Source organism: Nicotiana tabacum, chromosome 18 (genome assembly GCF_000715075.1).
Source record: "Nicotiana tabacum cultivar K326 chromosome 18, ASM71507v2, whole genome shotgun sequence".
NCBI lineage: Eukaryota > Viridiplantae > Streptophyta > Magnoliopsida > Solanales > Solanaceae > Nicotiana > Nicotiana tabacum.
The window spans coordinates 659,436-678,484 of NC_134097.1; the positions used below are offsets into that span (position 1 = coordinate 659,436).

The 19,049-nt window shown below is 37.0% G+C and overlaps 1 long non-coding RNA gene across 9 annotated transcripts; it reads right to left on the bottom strand.

Moving 5' to 3' along the window:
* Positions 1-458: 458 nt before the first annotated feature.
* On the bottom strand, positions 459-18,447 carry LOC107813937 (uncharacterized). 9 transcript variants are annotated; one of them, XR_012701817.1, is made up of 7 exons: positions 18,336-18,447; positions 18,008-18,134; positions 14,380-14,527; positions 13,137-13,203; positions 12,001-12,296; positions 8,143-8,501; positions 1,435-2,167 (listed from the first exon to the last, which is right to left on the bottom strand). It is a non-coding gene; the product is annotated as an uncharacterized LOC107813937 (long non-coding RNA). The 9 variants fall into 9 exon arrangements; XR_012701819.1 differs by lacking the exons at positions 1,435-2,167; positions 8,143-8,501 and adding exons at positions 8,575-8,763; positions 9,641-9,690 and having other exon boundaries at positions 12,234-12,296; XR_012701818.1 differs by lacking the exons at positions 1,435-2,167; positions 8,143-8,501 and adding exons at positions 8,575-8,763; positions 9,641-9,707 and having other exon boundaries at positions 12,234-12,296.
* Positions 18,448-19,049: the final 602 nt, after the last annotated feature.

Genomic DNA, 19,049 nt, shown 5'->3' on the forward strand with positions numbered 1-19,049 from the left:
TTTACGTTCAATATTTTTGTTTTGGTTACATTTCGTTACTACAATTGTTGTTATTGATATATAATTTTCATTTATAGTTCAAATAGTTTAACAATTGGATCAAACATAAAATATTGATTTATATCTTATAATATTTCAATTTATCTCAAATAATAACTTTTTTGTTCAAGTTAATATTTTCACTAATTGATATAGTATTTAATCACTTTTTTTTTTTGAAATGTATATTTTTTTATGTTGAAATATAAATATATTATACGTATTCAGATGTTGAAAAACAAACAATCTTAATCATTCAGTGTTCAGATCTACATACCACATCTTAATATTCAGACGTGCATTCAGATTCAGACGTCTTAATCTTTAAAAAAAACAAATGAGGCCTTACCCGTGCTAGGATATGCCGCATCACATAGATAGTATTTGTCTGACATTAAGAAAAACGAGTTACGTGATCATATTGAAAAGCTAAAATATTATTTCAGTTGTTTAAGTTGTATCACTTACTAGCTGGGGGGGAATGGAAAGCTATTTTCTGGGTTAGATACAATTTTTGTTAGAACACGTGCATCATGTGCTACCCCTTCCCATCCAGCATAAACATAAGTAAAGACCATATTGAAGTCACACATTGCCAGAACATTCTGATAACATTTACCCTTTCCTCTTCCTCTGTACATAATCTGTTGATTAACCGGAACAACAACATGTATTAATGTCCCATCTAGTGCACCTATTGCTCCCTGCCAATATATAAATTTAAGTTAAAAGTAAAGAAAAAAATATTTCTTGTGAAATTCTATAAAGATAGTAGTATAATAAATAATACCTTAAAAATTCTTCGTAACCTGTTATTAGCACAAGGAATATTCAGATTCGTATCAAATGTTGTAGGTTCTATCATCTCATTTGCAAATTTCATCATTGCGTCAAGAACTTCATGAAAGTACTTATGCACTGTTTGCGAAGAATGTTGAAATCTTCTCTTAATAACCACAAAACGCTCGTTATGTCCTATAATTGTTAAGAATGTTGCTATCTTCTTTTCGACAAATATATGTTTGCTATCTGTGAGCTATCCATTGTGCCTAAAATGTTGACATAACCTAACATATGCATCACGTGACATGCGCATCAATTCTATACATTGTCGATTATTGTCTGACAATAGTTCCAACGTATACTTTTGACCAAATAAAGATGAAGTTAGATCTTTATTTCTTTGATCATACTCCAGTCTAAAACTATTTCTATGCCAATACAAGCACATCAACAACAATATTTGATCGTCGATATCCATGTCCAACCTGTTTTAACAAAGAGAAAAATATAATAAGCAATAGTAAGCACGACATGAAATATATTCTATAAGCACAAGAAATTACAGAAGCACAACAAAGTCATTATAAAAGTTTATTATATAGTCATCAAGCATAAACAAATACTGAAAAAGTGTATTTCACGAATAAATTTATTCAAAGCATAATATAGTATCACAAAGTTTCATAATAGATACCAATTGAAAAATAATAAAGAAAATATTGCATAAAATCAACATCTAAAACATATTCCAGCTAATTAATTAGCAAAATTAAAGCATTCCTATTTTTCCCCCATAGCTTTGACCCAACTCTCCAATTTGTCGACCTCTGTCATTTGCATCCATGCGTGTCTATAGCTATCACCTTCGCAAAGTATACTAACAGTTGCACTGTATAACGGTTCTTCCCATCCAAGTCCCTCTAATTTTATCATACATTCCTCAACATTAGGCGCACTATTTTTTTTAATCAATAGCTCCAAAGCAGTACTCATCTTATCATCAATTTCTACTCGAGACAGTGTGGTTTTTCTTTTCTTTCCCGTATTTTTCCTTTCTGTTGAAACTAGAGAATTAATAGAAGTTCCATCATTTTTGTCACCATGTAGATCTTCAACATAATCAAGGGTATCTATATCTACATTAGTAGATAAAGATGAGACACCAGGTCGGGGAGTTGAACAACTTGGACTCCAACCATGAATGCCGGTTGCAGTAGAACCCTCGAAAAGTGCAGTACAAAGATTCGGGAAGGGTAGAGGTGAACTCATCAATGTCTTGGCTTTTGGATGCGCTTATATCCAAATATATAAGATCATACTTCTAATATACACGTCAAACCATTTTCTACAAAGAAAAAAAGAAAACATTAATGGATAATGAACTAACATTTATGTACTCATCCCACTCACTATTAGACATTAGAATGGTATTAGTTGCTGGATCATAAATATTGCCAGTCTTTTTAGTTATCGGCAACCAAGCTTGATACTTTTCTCTTAGATAATCATAGTGATTCTTCATCTGCTTTTGGTTAACTTTAAAACCATGAAAAGTCTCCAGAACTAACTTAACCTTGTTCCATGAATCCGGCTTCAAACTACTTCCAAGTCTTCCGTTTAAAGATACTTCTTGAATACAAGTTTCTAAAAACGTTTTTACCATATCCATATTTCTCTAACTCACTCTTACATTTTTATTAGATTCCATATCTGAAATATAAGATTATAGTGATTAAAAAACATCGACTAATATTAAAAAAAACAGAGACAATCAAGAAATAAAGTAAAAAGCCAAAAAGATAAGTTGTATATTTCTAAGTAAATAATCTGTATGTAGATTGCAAAGATGTAGAAAATGGTATGATCTTAAACATAAAATAGGAAACAAATGAGAAAGTAACGAAGCTTTTCTTGAATAAACAAAATAAAGCATGGTTCAATTATAGAACATGTAACATATGACGAATAATTCAAGAGCAATAGCATACAAATATTCATAAAGCAGTGAGATATAAATCTTACAAAAAAGATATGTATACATGACGAATGACATTTTCTCTCAAGGAAGAGATAGATGTACTGCTAGCTGCTATTATGACTTTGCTTTATATGATCATACATAAACTATTTCTTATCTTTCTTTTTTTTTTGAATGGGATTTTCTTCTGTTTTATAAACTTGAACTTCTACTACAGGATGTGAACTATAAACTTGAACTTCAATTGCAGGATGTGAACTACATGTGAACTAAAAGAGTAAACTTGACCATTGACAACTAGATCATCACAGCTATTTCCAGAAGTTCATACTTAAAAACTTATCTTTTCTAATTTCTTTGGTTAAAAAATTATTCTATGTGTATATATACATACAAAGTTTTGCTTTAGTGAAAAGAATTGAAGCCTAAAAATTCAATACAGACCATATATATGCAAAGATTTCACCACTCCTCATCAAACAAAATTCCAACAAACCCAAACAAAATGAAGCCAAGGCCAAGAAAGAATACTCAAAGTAACACTTTGTCAAACTATCGACAATGTTCTTCTTTGTATTGAAATTAACCCATCCCATCTATACCCGTAATTTTTATCAATACATCCTTTTATTTTAGCCACAAGTCAAACATATTTTAAAAGGGATATTTTTAAACCCTAAACTCGAAACTGAAATTTACCATTAGAAAAGTGGAAACAAGATGGAGAATTTCAAGTAGAATTTTCAAAATCTTACCAAGAAAAAGATTCGGTGGCTGCTTGATCGTTGAAGAGAGAGACGCATGAAGGATGAAAGTTGTTTTGGATTTAGAAGAAATAGTCTGATTTCAAGAGACAGAAAAGGAGCACCGAAAAGAGAGGCGTGTATTTTCTGTATTTTTAGCCTCTGAACGGAATTAAGACTCAATTAAAGGTCTAACCAAAACAGACCCAATCAGACCTATTCATACTTTTTAAAAATAAAAAAATAAATACACTTAATGGGCTGAGATCTGATTGATATAGATTCAGACTCTTATTAAGTGCAAACAAATGAGGTCTAAGTTGGCTCAACATCCAAGAGGGACAGAATATGAATTAAAAATAAAGTAATTTTGGTAATTATTTGGCTTTCTAGCAGTCAATTCTAAGAGTGTATACCCGGGGAGAGGGGGTCATCATAAGTACACTATTTTAGCGCCCCCCCCCCCCAACCCCCCAATCTGTGAAAGAGGCGTGAGTGAAAATATATATATATATATATATATATATGAGAGAGAGAGAGAGAGAGAGAGAGAGAGAGAGAGATGATAAGTTATGCGTCTTTTGTTTTGATGATTTGACAAATTTCATGAGAGAATCAGATAAGGAACCCGATATAATTAGTTTTCTTGCTGTAACAACCAGGCCGGTCGTTTTGAGAATTAGAGCCCTGATCCCCTAATATCTGCTTTCTCCATATATGTTTCTGCTTTTGGGACTTACCGGAGTGATTTGTTATGGAATTTAGAGAGTTTTGGGACACTTAGTCCCTAGTTGTGAGTTTAAGCCTTAGAGTTTGGACCGTAGTCGAAACTGTGTGAAGACGGATCCAGAATAGAATTCCGTCGACTCCGTTAGTTCCGTTGAGTGATTTTGGGGTTAGGAGTGCGTCCGAAATGTGTTTTTGAGGTCTGTAGTAGATTTAGGCTTGAATTGGCGAAAGTTAGTTTTTCGGCGATTTCAGCCGATAGTGAAAAATTTGATATCGAGCTCGGAATGAAATTCAAAAAGTGGCTATAGGTTCGTAGTTTTATTTGTGACATGTGTGTAAAATTTAAGGTCATTCGGACTAGATTTGACGTGTTTCGGCGTCGTTTGTAAAATTTGGAAAATTTTAAATTCTTATGCTTGAATCCGTGCTTAATTCATGATTTTGATGTTGTTCGATGTGGTTTGAAGGCTCGACTAAGTTCGTATGGTGTTTTAGGATTGGTTGTATATTTGGTTGAGGTCCCGGGGGCCTCGGGTGTGTTCCGAAAGCTTAATGGAATGAACTAGGACTTAGAGGAATTTTTGGAGTTGCTGGTTCTGGTGTTTTCGCACCTGCGGTGGGGAGTCCGCAGGTGCGGCCTCGCAGAAGCGAGGCTGGGATTGCAGGTGCGCTTTTAGGTCAGGGAGACAGTGGTCGCAGATGCGACGAGTGAGCCGCAGGAGCGGAGCCGCATCTGCGGAAGGGCAGTCGCAGATGCGGAGGTGAGAAGGACCCAAGGTTCCGCAAAGAAGCGCATCTGTAGGTGCGAACTCATGCGCGCAGGTGCGGACCCAGCCCAAGTAAGTGGACTTCGCACCTACGATGGATTGTCCGCAGGTGCGGTCCTAGGTCCGCAGGTGCGGAAATCGCTGGGCAGAAAAGAGGATTTCGAGGGTTTGAAATTTCATAACACAAAATTCGATTTAGAGCTCGGTGGGAGACGATTTCTCGAGGGATTTTGAAGGAGAACTATTGGGTAACTAATTGAAACTCTATTTTGATCATAATACATTAATATATTGTTGTTTTCCTCATTTAATTAAGGAAAATGAGGGTAGAAGTTTGGAAATGGGGGAAAAGGTTCCCCAATTGAAAATCTGAGATTTGAATGGGAATTTGACGTCAGATTTAGATGATTTTTGTTCGAGTGAACTCGTGAGTGAATGGGTCTTCATAATTTATAATTTTTACCCGATTCTGAGACGTGGGTCGGGGAGACTTTTTGGGCGTTTTTCCTAATTTCACGCCTTAGCTTAGAATTAATTAGCTAAATTAGTTACTTGTAGTTATATTTAGATTATGAAATTAATTTGAATAGATTCGGACCATTTGGAGTCGGATACTCGTGGGAAGAATGTGATATTGAGGTGATTTGAGCGGTTCGAGGTAAGTGTCTTACCTAACCTTGTGTTGGGGACTTTTCCCTTAAGATTTTTGATATTAATTGATGTGTGGGCGCCGTGTACGTGAGGTGACGAGTACGTACATGGGCTATTATTGCAAAAATCCCGTTTTTCCCTTTCTAATTCATAAACTGTTTTCCCTTATTAAATTTCACCAATACGTTTAATTGTTTAGCTTAGATTAGGGGAGCATGCTTACGTGTTTTAACTGCCTATTTGACATTTTGTGCGCCATGCTTAGTTAAGTCCCTATTTTCCTTATCTGTGTTCAGTATAAACCGTATAACTCGATGTCATACCTACCGTTTCATCTTGCGTTGCATATTTAAATTGGGACTACTGACGTATTTCGAGAGATCCCCCTATCTTGCATATTTATTTTGGGATTACGGATGTATTCCGAGAGATCCCCTAGCACTGCATATTTACTTTGGGACTACGGACGTATTCCGGGAGATCCCCCAGCACTGCATATTTATTTTAGGACTACAGACGTATTCCGGGAGATCCCCCAGCACTGCATATTTACTTTGGGACTACGGACATATTCCGGGAGATCCCCCAACACTGCATATTTACTTTGGGACTACAGACGTATTCCGGGAGATCCTCCAGCACTGCATATTTACTTTGGGACTACGGACATATTCCGAGAGATCCCCCAGCACTGCATAGTTACTTTGGGACTACAAACGTATTTCGGGAGATCCCCCAGCACTGCATAGTTACTTTGGGACTACAGACGTATTTCGGGAGATCCCCCAGCACTGCATATTTACTTTGGGACTACAGACATATTTCGGAAGATCCCCCAGCACTGCATATTCATTTAAAACTACGGGACGGTATCCCGAGAGATTTTCCACTGTGTTTACCTTGTTCTGAACCGAGAGCTCCCTTAACTGTTAAATTTTCAAGGATTTCTTTAACTTTGTTACCGTAAATTTTACTTATATCTTTTACTGTTTTAATTTATTATATTTACTCCGGTAGGGCCTTGACCTGACCTCGTCACTACTCGATCAGGGTTAGACTTGACACTTACTGGGTACCATTGTGGTGTACGCATGCCCTTTCCTGCACATATTTTCGTGTGCAGATCCAGGTGCGAGCTATCAGCCTCGGGGTTAGTGCATGTTGCTGATTTTAGGAGACTTCAAAGTACTACTGCTTGCGTCCGCAGATCTTTGGAGTCCCCTTCTACTCCCTCGCCTAGAGATTTTCTTTATTATCTTCAGACTTTTGTATAGAGCTACATAGATTATAGCAGCTTGTGACTTAGTGATATTCCGAGTCTTGGGAAATTATTTTGTATATGTCGAGTGGTACTACTCTTGGCTATTCACAACATGCTGTTTATCTTTAAGATGTTGTGTTTTCTTTATAATTTTCGTAATATTAGGCTTACGTAGTCGTAAAGACTAGGCGCCATCACGACACATTACGGAGGGTTAGTTTGGGTCGTGACACTTGCGTTCAGAGTAACTAGTCAGATGTCTAGTTCAATTCTCAATGAAATAAAATAAGGGAATAACAGAGGGAACAAATATGGATCAGTTCCCCCTGTTCGTCGCGCAGTCAACTCTACAGCTGTAAAAGCTGATGCACTGTATCGTCTGGCAGGCTACTGCACTGTAGCATCTGGCAGCAGCACAACAACACAGCTCACTACTAGAAACACAGTCTTTTTCCACTGACATATCGGTGGAAAATCCGTGTGAAATTTAAATATTCCCACGACATTCCTAGGGGAGATGCTCGGTGGGAAAAAAAGGCTAGTGAAAAAATAATTTCCAAGGACCGTCGTGGGTAATTCCCATAGAATTTCCCAGAAAGCATTTTGGTGGGGTCACATAGTGGAATTTTCCACGACAATACTGATAAGAGTAAGAAAATATAATAATTTAATTTTTTTAAATTTTCCACCAACTCTGTGGGAAGTATTAAAATTAATTTAACAATTTTTTAATTACCCATGGCAGTAGTGGGAAGTATGCATAATCGGAAAATAAATATATGAACATTCCCAGGAGAATCAGTGAAAAATATTAAAATTTCGGGAAAAAGGAATAAAACTTTCCACAGCATCAGTGGAAAATCCGTGGGAAATCTGAAAAATATTTTGAAGGCCAATTCTCTTTTTAGAACTACACCACTTGCCAAACTGAATGTATAACCAACAATACAAGACTAAATACAATTAAGCATTCAAATACCAAACTCAACATTCAATCCAAGTCATTTCATAAAAAACATCTAATTCAATCCATTTCATAAACAATATCCAACTAAACAGAGTAGAACAAAAACTCAAAAACCCAACATTCAATATTCAACATCCAAAGTACCATCCAAGATAAATTAATACAAAAAACTACTCCTTAATTATCATCAGATGATGCCGGAGAACGGGGCAGAGGAAATGTACCAGATGCTAAGAGAGAGTTTATGCGAGACTTGAGGCTTTCAACATCACTAGTGACAAGTCTTAATGCCTCGTCATTTCGCCTCATTTCTTCCTCCATTTGCCTTTCCTCTTCCTCTCTTCGCCTATCTTCTTCCTCCCTCCGCTTCGCCTCTTCCTCCCTTGCATCCCTTTCTTGCATATACAACTCAGTAATGTTCGCCACCTTCCTATTCAATTGCTCAAACTCATCCACATCAACAGAGCAATGTGAGGAAGAATAAGAACCACACAATCTAGAAGTACGAATGTTACGACCCAAAATCTAACCATGGTCGTGATGGCGCCATCGTGTTACAAGGCAAGCATATTTCCCAATATTACTACTAAACCGATTATAAGAATTAAATAAAACATTTCAATATTTGAATTTCTCATAAACTAAATCAACTCTAAATATAATTTTTGAAATATGGAAACGAGCCCCAAACATCAGGGTGTCACTAAGTCATGAGCGTCTAAATCTATGAACTAAGAAATAAAACTGTCTAACTGTCAATACAGTCCAAAAGAAGAAATGATAAAAGGAGTAACAAGGTTCTCCGGACGATAGCAGCTACCTTGCAGTCTCTAACTCACCTGGATCTGCACATAAAGTGCAGGGTGTAGCATGAGTACAACCGACTCAGTAGTAACATAAATAACTAAGAAACTGAGCAGTAGTGACGAGCTAAGATGAATAATCCAATTATTATTTCCACAATTAAGTACAAATAGGAGTAGACAGGTAATTTTATAAATCAGTAAGACTACAAGAAAAATTAAGAGGTAAATGCAGCAACAACAAAAGTAAATGCAACCTCACAGCAATGTCACTCCATCACTCAGCACTCAACGCTCAACACTCTGCGCTCACTGGGGGTGTGTACAGACTCCGGAGGGGCTCCCAAAGCCCAAGCGCTAAGCATGAACAACTCACGTGCCATCATATCAATACCAGGATCTGCACGGTCAACTCGCGTGCTACGCGGACAACTCACGCGCTATGGTATCAATACCTGGACCCGCACGATCAACTCACGTGCTACGCGGATAACTCACGCGCTATGGTATTAATATCCTCATAACCAGGCCCTCGGCCTCACTCAATCATGTACCTCACTAGCCTCACCATCATCAACAAATAAAGGAACACAGCCCAAATCAAGTATCACAACATATTAACAAATAATAGAGACTGAGGTAAACATCTACAATAATTTTTATGACTGAGTACAAATAATGTGAGCATGAATTAAGCCTAAGCATGATCTCTAATATGAAGGCAGACAAGTTCAACAACAAGTAATTACGTAAACACATATGGTGGCCATGAGGCCTCACGGGACGGACCAAGTCTCAATCCCTCGAGGTATACACCCGCACGCCCGTCACCTAGCATGGGTATCACCTCCAAACAGTCACACGATATCAAATTCTCCGGGTTTATACCCTCAAAGCGAGAGTTAAAACTGTTACTTACCTTAACAGCGTAAAATCCTACTCCGGGATGCCCTCGTCTCTGGACTCGGTCTGCAAAAGTTCCGAATCTAACAAAAAATCAGAATACTACTATCAATAGAGTCTAAAGAATCGAATTCCATAATAAAAACTACCTAAATATGCCAAAACTCCGAAATCGGCCAAAACCCGCCCCCCAGGCCCACATCTCGAAATCAGTCAAAAATGATAGAATAATAAACCTCGTTCTCTTCCGAGTCTAACCATATAAAATTCATCAAAATCGGACTCCGTTTGGTCCCTCAAATCCTCACTTAAACTCTCCAAAACTCAAACTCTAACTCCCTCAATTTCACTTTGAAATCATCAATCAAATCCCAAAAACGAAGATGGATTCATGAAATATAACTAAAACTGAGTAGAGAACACTTACCCCAATCCTTATGGTGGAAATCGCCCCCAAAATCGGCCAAATCTGAGCTTCCCAACTCAAAATATGACTGAATGAACAAACACTCATTTTATATTTTTTTTTACCAGATATTCTGCCTCGTTTCTCGTACCAAAAGATCCCGAAATTCGCTTTTTATGACTCCAATAGATTCCTTGTGAAATTTTAATCTAGTTAGGCTTTTGAATCACTCAATTTGACCTTATAATGAAGGTGATATATAGGTTTTAATATTTGCAAATCGTGCAGATTTTTAAATACGCCATTAGTGGCAATGTCGTAATTAATCTGAAAAATCTAGCAACCTAATTCTTAGTAAAATGACCATAAAATCCTCATACGATATCCAAATTCGACGATTCTTTTTTCTACGGGTCCATAATTACAATACAGATCTAATGATTCAATCAAAAAAGAAATCGTAGCTCATTTATTCAATATGATATCATTTATGCTTGAAGAAACGGCGTCCAAACATAAGAAAAACAAGCGCAACACAACCCAAACCTATCCGAAACTCACCCGAGGCCCTCGGGACCTCAACCAATAATTCCAAAAAGTCATATATCACTACCCGAACTTAGTCGAACCTTCGGAACACCCAAAACAATACCAAAACACCAAATCAACCTCAGATTCAAGAGTAAGAATTTCTAAACTTCCAACTTTCGCCAATTCAAGCCTAATTCTACCACGAACCTCCAAATTACATTCTGGACACACTCCTAAGTCTAAAATCACCCAACGAAGCTAATTGAATCAAAAAAATCCAAATCCGAATTCGTTAACTCATAAGTCAACTTCCGGTTGACTTTTCTAACTTAGCTTTCTAACTAAGAGACTAAGTGTTCATTTCACTCCAAAACTACTCCGAACCCAAACCTACCAACTCGATACAACTCAACACAGCTGAACAACACATAAATAAGTATAGATGGGGCAAATTGGGCTATAACTCTCAGAACGAACGACCAGGTCGTTACACCCTCCCTCTCTTAAACAAACGTTCGTCCTCGAACGAGGCAAGAGTTATTCTCAAAACCATCAAACCACCGCATAACCTTACCTTCCACATACCCGGGGGTGATCCCATGCCACCCCTATCCAATGTAGGTCCGATAACACAACATAAGTGAAATTTCTCAATTCAACCAAACCCACCAGCCTTGGATTCAATTTTTTTTACTCATCTGAAATTTCTTATAAAAAAAAATTTGAATCCTGCAACCTACACACTGTAGAACTCATTACCTCATACACACCCAAAGAACTAATCATACCCATTACCTTACCGATCCAACCTACTACCGAGATGTCTTATCTATCCGAGTCCCTTCTGAATTACCTTCAAATTGATACTTCGCCCCGCCATAACACTACAATCCTCAACCCAGGCTCACCACACGAGACCCAAGCATAAAACCGCACCGCCCTAAGGCTCATAGGCCGCTGAATACTCTCTTAAATATTCCCAAAAGTACCACAAGCACGCGCTCACACAATCTACACCTCAGTGCTCAAGCTATAGTCAAAACCCGGCCTCATGTCCTCCAGACTGGCCCGACATCAACACACAGAAATCACATCTCGCACCTCATCCAAGGAATCACAAGCCGTCGATGCACAACTGATACCGAGCGCCCATGTGCGCATACGAATGCGTGTAAGAAATTCAAAGAGTTACACTTCAAGCTGAATCAATACCGCACGAAAAGAATTCAAGAATGTGAAGTTTTCCTAAAGGTTCTGCAGCCTCTCGAAGATAAGTACAAACGTCTCTGTACCGATCCGCAAGACTCTACTAAACTCGCTCATGACTCGTGAGACATGTAACCTAGGCTCTGATACCAACTTGTCACGATCCAAAATCTAACCATGGTCGTGATGGCGCCTATCGTGTTACAAGGCAAGCCTATTTCCCAAAATATTACTACTAAATCGATTATAAGAATTTAATAAAATATTTAAATTTTTTTTTCATAAACTAAATCAACTCTAAATATAATTATAGAAAATATAGAAATGAGCCCCAAATATCGGGGTGTCACTAAGTCATGAGCGTTTAAATCTATGAACTAAGAAATAAAACTGTCTAACTGTCAATGTAGTCCAAAAGAAGAAATGATAAAAGGAGTAACAAGGTCCTGCGGACGCTAGCAGCTACCTTGCAGTCTCCAACGATAGTCGGCCTGAACTCAACGATCGCCGCGCTCTAACTCACCTGGATCTGCACATAAAGTGCAGGGTGTAGCATGAGTACAACCGACTAAGTAGTAACATAAATAACTAATGAACTGAGCAGTAGTGACGAGCTAAGCAGAATAATCCAATTATTATTTCCACAATTAAGTACAAACAGGAGTAGACATGTAATTTCATAAATCAGTAAGACTACAAGGAAAAATTAACAGTTAAATGCAGCAACAGCAAAAGTAAATGCAACCTCACAGCAATGTCACTCCATCACTCAGTACTCGCACTCAGCACTCAACGCTCAACACTCTGCGCTGCGCTCACTGGGGGGTGTACAGACTCCGGAGGGGCTCCTAAAGCCCAAGCGCTAAGCACGAACAACTCACGTGCCATCATATCAATACCTGGATCTGCACGGTCAACTCACGTGCTACGCGGACAACTCACGCGCTATGGTATTAATATCCTCACAACCAGGCCCTCGGCCTCACTCAATCATGTACCTCACTAGCCTCAGCCTCACCATCATCAACAAATAAGGGAACACAACCCACATCAAGTATCACAGCATATTAGCAAATAATAGAGACTGAGGTAAATATGTACAATAATTTCTATGACTAAGTACAAATAATGTGAGCATGAATAAAGCCAAAGCATGATCTCTAACATGAAGGCAGACAAGTTCAACAACAAGTAACTACGTAAACACAGATGATGGCCATGAGGCCTCATGGGACGGACCAAGTCTCAATCCCTCGAGGTATACACCCACACGCATGTCACCTAGCGTGGTTATCACCTCTAAACAGTCACACGATATCAAATTCTCTGGGTTTATACCCTCAAAGGCAGAGTTAAAATTGTTACTTACCTTAACAGCGTAAAATTCTATTCCGGGATGCCCTCGTCTCTGAACTCGGTCTCTAAAAGCTCCGAATCTAACCAAAAATCAGAATACTACTATCAACATAGTCTAAAAATCAAATTCCACAATAAAAACTACATAAATATGCCAAAAATTCGAAATCGGCCAAAACCCGGCCCCCGGGCCCACGTCTCAAAATTAGTAAAAAAATAGCAGAATAATAAACCTCGTCCTCTCCCGAGTCTAACCATATAAAATTCATCAAAATCGGACTCCGTTTGGTCCCTCAAATTCTCACTTAAACTCTCCAAAACTCAAACCCTAACTCCCTCAATTTCACTTTGAAATCATCAATCAAATCCCAAAAACGAAGATGAATTCATGAAATATAACTAAAACTGAGTAGAGAACACTTATCCCAATCCTTATGGTGGAAATCGCCCCCAAAATCGGCCAAATCTGAGCTTCCCAACTCAAAATATGACTGAATGAACAAATACTCATTTTATATATTTTTTTTACCAGCTATTCTGCCTCGTTTCTCGTACCAAAAGATCCCGAAATTCGCTTTTTATGACTCCAATGGATTTCTTGTGAAATTGTAGTCAAATTAGGTTTTTGAATCACTCAATTTGACCTTATAATGAAGGACCATAAAATCTGGCAACCTTATTCTTAGTAAAATGACCATAAAATCCTCATACGATGTCCAAATTCGACGATTCTTTTTTCTACGGGTCCGAAATTACGATACGGATCTAATGCTTCAATCAAAAAAGAAATCGGAGCTCATGTGTTCAATATGATATCATTTATGCTTGAAGAAACGGCGTCGAAACATAAGAAAAACGAGCGCAACACAACCCAAACCTATCCGAAACTCACTCGAGGCCCTCGGGACCTCAACCAATAATTCCAACAAGTCATATATCACTACCCGAACTTAGTCGAACCTTCGGAACACCCAAAACAACACCAAAACACCAACTCAACCTCAGATTCAAGCCTAAGAACTTCTAAACTTCCAACTTTCGCCAATTCAAGCCTAATTCTACTACGGACCTCCAACTTACATTCCGGACACACTCTTAAGTCTAAAATCACCCAACGAAACTAATCGAATCATAAAAATCCAAATCCGAATTCGTTTACTCATAAGTCAACTTCCGGTTGACTTTTCTAACTTAGCTTACTAACTAAAAGACTAAGTGTTCATTTCACTCCAAAACTACTCCGAAATCAAACCTACCAAGGCCGTAAACTCTCCCCTTATGCATGCCACCAGCTGCCTTAATCCATATGTCCATGAGCTCCTTTTGGGTTGGTTGGATTGGCCTACCTTGATCATCAATCGGCTGACTTTGAATAAACTCCTCCAAGATTTGTTTGAAATTATTCTGTAAAAATATTACAATTATTATAAAAGTAAATTTTATTAAAGAAAATTATGCAAGTAAGTATCTTTATTTCACAAACTTTAAAGTAAACATGAGAATAAGTGTTGTGATGTATTTAAATAAGTAGGCAACATTTAATGCACAAAACAACTTTCGCCTTTTGTTTTCCCATGTATTTTTCTTTTTCTTCATAATACACTCATTCCCATGTATGGCCTAATTAAGCACACAAAATTAACACTTCAAGAAGCTTCACGAAAATAGTTCAGCACAGATTTCCCTATTTTAGAAGAAAGGCCCAGTGATATAACTATGAAATGAGTATTATTCTCCAAGAAATAGACCAAAGACCTGTAGAAAATAGACCAGTAAAGATAACAAGGAAGAGATGAGAAACCTTATACATAATCAAACACTAGCAGAACAGAACATATCATAAGTTATGGTCAGTAAAGTGGCTAACAGAATCACTGAACTTAATGTATATCAGATATTTAGTCCAAGTGCGAACTTAATGAATATCAGATATTTGTCTAAACCCCTTTCTATAAAGATGAACTTTAACATTCTCCGGTATCAATAACTTTATACAATTGTACTTAGCACACGGACATCTAATCGTTCCTTCATTACGGAATTCAGGAATTGTTTTTGCATAAGCAATAAATCCTTTAACACCTTCTACAAATTCTTCCTTCAATCCCTCACGGTTAAGATGATTTCTACCGTACAGCCATCTACGAACTCGTTCCATCTATTACACAATAACAAAGATAAAATATTAAATAAAGAAGTACATAATTTATTTTATTCAATATATACTAATCAGTACTGTATTACATTTTTTACTTGCAGTCCATCTCGGCACTTATAGTTAATAATGAACCATTCTATTCCTTTGGGCATTTAGCTTATTCTTTATCACTGAAAAACATTAAATTCTTCTTGTCTGTTTCCCTAACAGATAAAAAGATGCTAAATTCACAGCTATGCATAAATGAACTGAACCTGCCCAAGGTAACAGAAAAATAAACAGAATTGTAAGTACTCAAATACAGAATAGAATGTTAATCTTGTTTATCCGGAAGATCGGATATAGTTGAATTTATTAGTAGTTCTAGGGATATGTGATATACCTTGATATAAATCGTACTAGAAATGAAAATGTTTAGATTCTTGGCTATAAAAACGGGATATGAATTATTGAATGAGGAGCTGAAGAGATTTATTCTTGAATAGGAGAAGTTGTCTTTTCTTCCACCTGCCCTGTGCTTCTAGGGATTCCCCTTTTATAGCAGAGGGATCTTACTTTATTTACAATAAAAAATATACAGTGGAAAACCCATGATAAATTGTCTCTTCCTCGATTCCCGTCAAGATTCTCTCCCCTAGTGCGGTTGCAACGGCTCTTGTCTGCGAACTCGATACTGGCTCGAGCTCGTTATTGGGTCGAGCCCTCGGCCTTGGTTCGAGTTCGACATTTGGGGTGAGTGTCAATCAGTCTGTGCGTCTTCAACTACCTTCACGTTGCCTTGCGGTTCGATTTGGTCACGGGCTCGATAATGATACCGAGTCGACTCCTCGATCGGTCTTGGAGCTCGAAACTTGTTTGTACTACCTTCGGAACTCATCTCGGAGTCTCGCTTCGGTCGCTTACCACTCGAACTCGATCAATCGTACGAGGGCCAAAATCTATTTCGACCGTATACAAATCTGTTTCCTTTTTCTTTAACTTTGTCAGATTAAATTCTCTTCCCCCACCCCCATCCCTCTTTGAGATATAAAAATTGACATTTGGTTGAACTGATCTTTTCTGTATTCATACTATAGAATAGAGTTTAAATCCATTTCCAAACAACTACTAAAAATAGATTTCAGTTGGATATATCATTAATCAGACCTAGAAAAGTAAAAAAGTAAAACTCAGGGAGATACAATCATTTTATCAGCATAGTAACTAATTTGAGGATATGGCAGATCTGTCTTTCTTCAGTTGTATGTGACTATTTAGCAGAAGTCTAGTTAAGATATTGGTGATAACTGTTCTCACTATATTTGGCCACTTACATTTGGAAGGAGATAAGTGAAAAAGTAAAACCTAGGAAGATAGAATCAATTTATCTGCAAAGTAATTATTCTCAGTATATGGCAATTGTACTTTTCCAGTTTTATGTGACTACTTAGCAGGAGTATAGTTAAGAAATTGGTGAGGACTTCTCTCCCTATATATTCCCAATTACATCTGGAAAGAACTTAATCATCTTCGTTATTCTTCTTCCCATCTCTGCCATTAGATTCGCTCTTTATGCATCTTTTAGGCACTTTAAAACAATGTTACCAATAATCTCATGTTAGAACCATAATAACTCAGTTTTTAGCTGCACATATATAAAGCAGCAAATAAATTTACAGAAAAGATGCTTAAATATGTAGTGAATAACTTAGGGAACGCTTCTCCTTTTAATGGGCTCTACGTTGTAGTGATTCAGATTAATTGGGCTATTAAGTTCCGGATATCGGATGGTTAAACTAAAAAAAAAGTTATATCTTGAGACTTGAGAGGAGTTCCCTTCACATTTCTGAAAAAGACATAAACAAAAGTGGAAAGCAGCAAATAGTCTGACACACATGAAGGAAGCAAACAAATCCAATTGATCACTGCCAACTGCTTATATTCTTGAGAATTCTCCATATTACTAATAAAAGTTATACGCAAAAGGATCTGATTCAATTAAGATGTATTCCTTTGGTTGATTGGAGCAGAAAAAGTTTGGCAAATGTAAATCTCATAAAAAGAAGGCTGAGCAGGCCATGCTTTTTAAAGTAGAAGGAGACTAGAAGGGCTGAGCAACTTTTCACCCTTGCAAATCTCACTTTTCCTAAGAATTCGTATCCTATATCTAGTCAGTGATATCTAGAAAGAACTCGACTCCTCTTCTTTCTTCTTCCTAATTCCACCATAGATTTGCTTTCTACAGCATTATTAGACAAAAATCTGAACTTTTACTCCATGATAGAACTTTTACCCTCAACTTTGCACAAAATCATTAATCTATCCATCTATTTACTCTACAGAAACCACTGACCTTTGCTCCATAGCACCTTTCACCTTAAATTACTACCAACAAGACAAATTTACACATTATTAAACAAAAATCTACCAAGCTAACCCATTTTACTGAGAGTGCATCTGATCTAACTAAAGAAAACCAAACAAAAATTCACAATTTACATTTAAAAAATCATCTTTTTCACAAACAATCAACTTAATCCACAATGCCAAATCACCCATCACTTAATTCACACACACACACAAGACACAAATCTCAAAACCCCGCATACTCTAACAACAGAGATCTATTTCATAAATAAAAAAGTAAAGACTTACAGTACAACATACGTTTTCAACAATATTAGATGTCAAGCTAAATATATCAACAACTACTCAGGTTATAACATGTTAACTGAGAACTTACTCACCTATTTATAGATAGGAGATATGAAGTATATCACTCTGAATGATGGTTGAAAACTTTGCCCTGACTGGTGTAACACAGCAGTGTTGGATCCTTAAGACTGTAAGCCCTTCTAGGTAGGTTGATGTCTTCTGTTATAATGAGTAAAGTTCAGTAAAGTATATATCGAGATTTGAAACAGTATAAAATCAATAGAACAACATTAATTTTTTAAACCTAGGGTTTGAAACAGTATAAAATTCCTAAAAATCGAAGTGTTTTGGGGGAAATCAAAAACGGAAAAAGGAGATCGGGTGAGTGAGTGAGAGGGAGGGAGAGAGAGAGAGACTTACCTGGGAATGGAGTGAAAACTCGTGGTCTGTGCGTGGAGTGAGAGAGACATAGGGGAAAAATACTAAAGACGAAGAGAAAACTTGTAAAACGTTAATAATAATAAGTTTCCACTACTATCGTGGGAAAGTTCTGTTGGAAATATTTTTCATAATTATAAAAAAAAATTAAAAATTCAAAAAAATTCATACACACTAAGTCTGTGGGAATATTTAAAAACCTTTTTTTATTTATTATTTAAGTTCCCACTATCTACTCTGGAAATTTTTTTTTAGTTTTATATAATTTTTTTTTAATGAATTTTCCCGCTGAATGAAAGGGAATTAAAACGCGTGCATTTTTGCGCCAAAACTTTCCCATGAAGAGTCAATGGGAAATGTTATTTATTCTTTATGGAACGAAAATTTTAATTTTTCCATTGCATTTCGGTGGGAATTGCCACTGATAATTGTTTTGTGGGAAAATGCTATGTTTCTAGTAATGGCTGTAGCTTGCTAAGGCCAAACTAAAGGACACTTTATTGCATTATCCTTGATGATATCACACACACATATTATCAACATGAGGCAAGGAATTTCATCTCTCCAACACTAAAAAATCCAAAAAATTATATCCTCTCAAGTGCTAGCCACCACCTCTCTCAAGAACAAAGCTGCTGCAACCTCAAGGACCAAATCCAAAGATTGAAGATATCTTAAGTCCTTAGGTTTGTTGAG